Here is a 5,111-nt window from a genome sequence, read left to right as displayed (position 1 = left end):
AAAAATAAGTTTGATGGTTGGATCGTTGAAACTAGTTGCGTAGAATGCATATGCCATCAAAACAATATATTCACTAACAATTAAGAGTTTATTTATACTTACGTTAAATATAAACATAAGATTTTGTGGTATCCACTAGTGTAAATATTTAAAATTGAAGATCAAATTCAGTCATTGTATTCATATAAGGTCAAGGAGTGTATCTGTAAAAAATCATCAAAATCGGAGTTAAAATAACTGTTAAATCGTGATTTTTCATTTATAACAATTTAAAAGTTTTATCCCGTTACTTGATCTCTAAATGTTTGTTTTTCGCGATTTTTGGAGTATACGATCTTGAAGTATGTACAAACAAGTTTGACGGTTGGATCGTTGAATGTTGTGTGTGTGTATATATATATATATATATATTAATTCCGTAGCTTTAAATTTATTTATGTTGTACGTATAACACTTAAGAAATTGAATAGTATATATATTTATTAAGTAGTTTTAACCTTATTTACATTTTAAATCGTAAAATAAAATAATTTTATTTTTTATTTATTGGATAATTTGATCACTACTTTTCATATGTAATTTTATTTTCAATATGTCAATTTAAATTAAAGTAATTAAAAAAATCATACAATTAAATTAAATTTAAAAAGTGAAAATCTGAAAAAATTAATATCAATTTAAATTAAAATAATTTAAAAAATCATACAATTAAATTAAATTTAAAAAGTAAAAATTCGAAAAAAATTAATATTAAAGAAATAATAAAACAAAAAGTCAAAAACCTTGCGCGACAAAATATTTCATCGCGCAAACTATTAAATTAGTTTATTCTAATTAAAAAATTTTAAAACACAAAAAATATTTCATCGCGCAAAACTCTAAAAAAATTAGTTTTTTAATTATTAATTTTTTTCAAGACTTTGCAAGACCAATATTTTTCTTCGTTTTTCGTCTAGCAAAACTTTGCGGGACAAATACTTTTTGTCGCGCAAAACTTGAACGACCAATGAAAAAACTTTGTCGCGCAAAGTCTTTCTTCACGATCTTTGTGCGATGAAGTTTCTGTCGCGCTGAAATTTGTGCGACTAAAATGTACTTTGCGCGACGAAATTCTATTCGTCGCGCAAATTGTAAAATGTAGTAGTGTACATACCCAGCAGAAAAAATAAAAAATAAAAGAGTTTTTCTATTTAAACCCCATATTTTTCTTTGTTCACTCTGATACTTAAATCATTAAACAATATTTGTAGTATACATGGGATTTTGTCGTCTTCACAAGGCTGTTTTTATCATGTAATTACATCATATGGGAAACTGTAGTTTGTTTGGTTTTATTTTCTGATGATAGTGAAAACCAATGACCACAACACCTCTTAATTTATTTTTTACCCAACGGAAAAGGTCAATTATCAAACATTGTTAAACCAACCCTTGTATTCAATTAATAGATAGTGCATAGTTAAATGCTTATTACTATGAGGGTGTACCTTTCTAGCTTCACCCATGAATATTCAAAAATATTTGGTCCAAATTTACGTAGCTAAAGTTAAGACAAAGAGGTTAACTAATCAGACAAAGAGGTGTGTGGTAGGGTTTGAACTTCAGACTATTGACATATAAGTTATAGAAAAGTTGATATACATTCAAATTCTCATTGAGGAGTTGGGTTGATCCTCAGATTTGATGACTTTGATTTAAGTCATTTGACTTTTGTGCCACATAGGATTACATTCTTTTTTTAGTATTTTATGATGTAATTATTTATTTATTTATTTTGAAAATCATTTTTTGTTCCAATGTTGCCCCTTTCGACTTGAATGGGATCATAGTCATCTATGTCATAATAATTAGCTATTTACAACGTTTGACATTGAATAGAAAAGGAAAATATAGCAAACATTTCCCAAAAATCAAATTTTTACCTACATTCATGCTTTTTCAAACTTTAAATGTTTTGACAAAGGAAAAAAAGAATTTGTTTACGGTGTAGGTATATTGTCTTATTGCCTATTGCATAGGTATATATGTGTTTTTTTTCTCTTCATATTTTCGACAATGTGTAATTTATGTTCTAATTTTTATAGGTAACATAAAATTTTATTTGTCTATTTTTGTATCTGACTTATAGGTAGTCTTCTAATTTATGTTCCTAATTTATAGGTAGTCTTATCATTTATGTTCCTACCTTATAGGTAACACAATTTATCAAGGAAATAATTCAAAATTTAAATTATGAAATGCAATTACAAGGAAATAATGCATTAAATTTATATTTCAATGTGTTTTCCTTATTTACATCAAAGGGTAAAATTGACACAACAAAAAAAGTAATAAATGTCAAAGGACCTACATCTAAAACAAAAAACGCGTGGACTAAACCCAATGACAACTAATCTTTTTGGACCTCGATCTAAGAGGCCCTACAAGTTAGGACCTTTTTTTTACGGGACTAGACTCCATTAGCAAAGGATACTTCATGTTTAAAACTTCATAAAAGTTTACAAAACCCAATAGGTCGGATGAAAATGAAACTATTGTGACAAAACATCTAATAGTAAGGGATCAATATATATCAAGATGCACATCAAATGAACCGATAAGCTCTTTCCAATTGTCAATGTGATCTTGATATAGACTATACCAATTAAATGCTTTGAGGTTGGAAATATCAAGCCAACGATTGATAACATGTGGCATAGGATTGTATGGTTGCAAGTGTAGCTGTCAAAATAAAATAAAGTTATCAAATGTATAGTTAAAACAACAAACAAATTTCATGAGGAAAAACTTCCAGCTATAAATATAAAAAATTTATAATAATGTATAATATATCTTTTGGCCTCACCAAGCTTTTAAACATATCCACCAGCAAGTTGTTTAACAGTCCTGCATATGAATGCCCTTCAAGATACTCAGCAGAATGATGATTATGAACTCCTATACAACCTCAACTTTCCACTTATCTCTTGGACCAATATTTAACCCCTTTAGCTGAAACAGGCAACCACACTTCTTTGTACCAATGCTTTTAGGACGCTTTTTTTTTTGGTGATCAATACTTACATCTGCATCAGAATTCATTGGTTGTTCGTCATTTGAATATACATTAGGCTTCTCAATATAATGCTCACTTCTCTCACAATCTAAAGTAAGTCTAGCTCTAACTCTCTTCATTATATTTTTCCCAACTCCATCAAACCTTTTAATGACAACTACTATGCCACTTTTGTCCTTGCGCACGACTATTAAATATCTATATAAAAGCATATGTGGTAGTTGTAAAAGATTATCAATCACTCATAAGTTACAACATCATAATAATAGTATTTACCTCATCAGTTCTGAATTGTTTAGTCGTGTCCAAAACACTTTCTGTCCTGGTACCATGGCTTAGAGTTGGCTGCAAAAATTAAAAAAAACACAGCTCCAATTAAATAATGTATCTCAACAATTCAATATATATATATGATCAAACAATATAATATTAGTCCCATAAGGATTAATATGCTTAGTTATATCAACCAGAAATTCCAATCACACATAGTAATTTTAATTAACAACCTCACAATACAAGCCAATGTAATGACAAAAAGAATTTATAAATTAACTACTAGCGACTTCTGATCTTACGAATGGTGAACACATGCAAGGTAACAAAATAAACAGATTCCACAAAAAAAAAAAAAAAAAATTAAAAATGGGCATTAGTTAACAAATTCATTTAAGTTGAGTTATGCTGCATTCCTGCTATAGACCATATTAGAATTCTAAGAGATTTTCTCAAACCCAACTAATAACACATGAATCTTAATGAAATCCCAATGAAAATAGAAATATAAGATTGAAACTGGAATAAGACAAGTTAAACCTGTAAGCAGGGATAGACCTAGGATTTCAAACTTGACTGGGCTAAATTTACCTTACATATGATATAATCATATTAAGTAGATAGAAAACTCGATAGTACGATGTAATTTCATTGATAACAAAAAATTAATAATATACCTACTCAAGGGAGGGAGCCTTACCTCTCAAATAACACTACATAAGTTGCACCCTTCGAGACTTCATAGAATTAAAATCATTAATTATCTATATTATCAGTAAATTCTCTTTCAATGTGAAGTAACATACAATCATCAAGAAATTCATCACTTCTCTTGTTTGGAAGCCGATTTTTGATCAGTCTCATACAAGAAAATGCTCGTTCTGTTGTTGCTATAGAAACAGGAAGAGTTAGCACCAAACGAATCAATCTGTCAATCAAGTAGTAGGTTTGTGCTAATCTTGTTTCCACTAAGCGCTCAAGTAATATAGGAATGGAATCAAGATTCTTGAAGGTTGGATTGTGATCCATGTCAATATTATAAAATCTCAGTTGTTGATTTAAAGCCTGTAACTCTGTTGTAGTGAAATCTTGAGGATAAATTTTATCAATAAGAGTGTATATATCATCAATGTTAAATCGCTTGAAAGCATCGTGGGGATCCAATGATGAGCTAAGACGAAGGAGTTCCATAGTTTCATTTGGAAATCTAGTATTTAACTCCCCCAACTGATAATCTATTTCCTCATTAAATACATCCATATAAGAATAATAATCCACTGTGATACAATCTTTTTGTTGACAAGAACGCCCAGTGCCCATTGTATGATGGGCACCCATATCAGGCATACTAATTTCATGTTTTTCACAAAATGATCGTACACTTTGTATAAAATCATCCCAACCATTGTTTCTCAACTCATCAAGCTCCATTTTTGTACTTGCAACCAAATTCAAAGCACTTACAATGTCTTGAGATTTTCTTTGAAGTTCTTGACAAAGAAAATCAGTGAATCTCATAGTTTTGTCCAACAAATTCAAGGCAAAGACAAAGTCAAAAGATAACATAGAAATTTTAATACCTTCTGCTTCCCCACGAAATTGTGAGGTAGGTCCATTATGACTGATATCTTTTAGAAGTGTCTTGGGTTGCACCAAATAAATCAATCAAACTCCTAATAGAACTAAAATGTGAGCCCCAATGAGTAGTTCCAGGTCGTTGCAGACATCGAATTTGATTAGCCCCTTTACCTGTTCCAAGTCTTCCAGCTACTAATAAGTCTTC

Source organism: Prunus dulcis, chromosome 6 (assembly GCF_902201215.1).
Source record: "Prunus dulcis chromosome 6, ALMONDv2, whole genome shotgun sequence".
Taxonomy (NCBI): domain Eukaryota; kingdom Viridiplantae; phylum Streptophyta; class Magnoliopsida; order Rosales; family Rosaceae; genus Prunus; species Prunus dulcis.
This window is presented reverse-complemented; position numbering follows the sequence as displayed.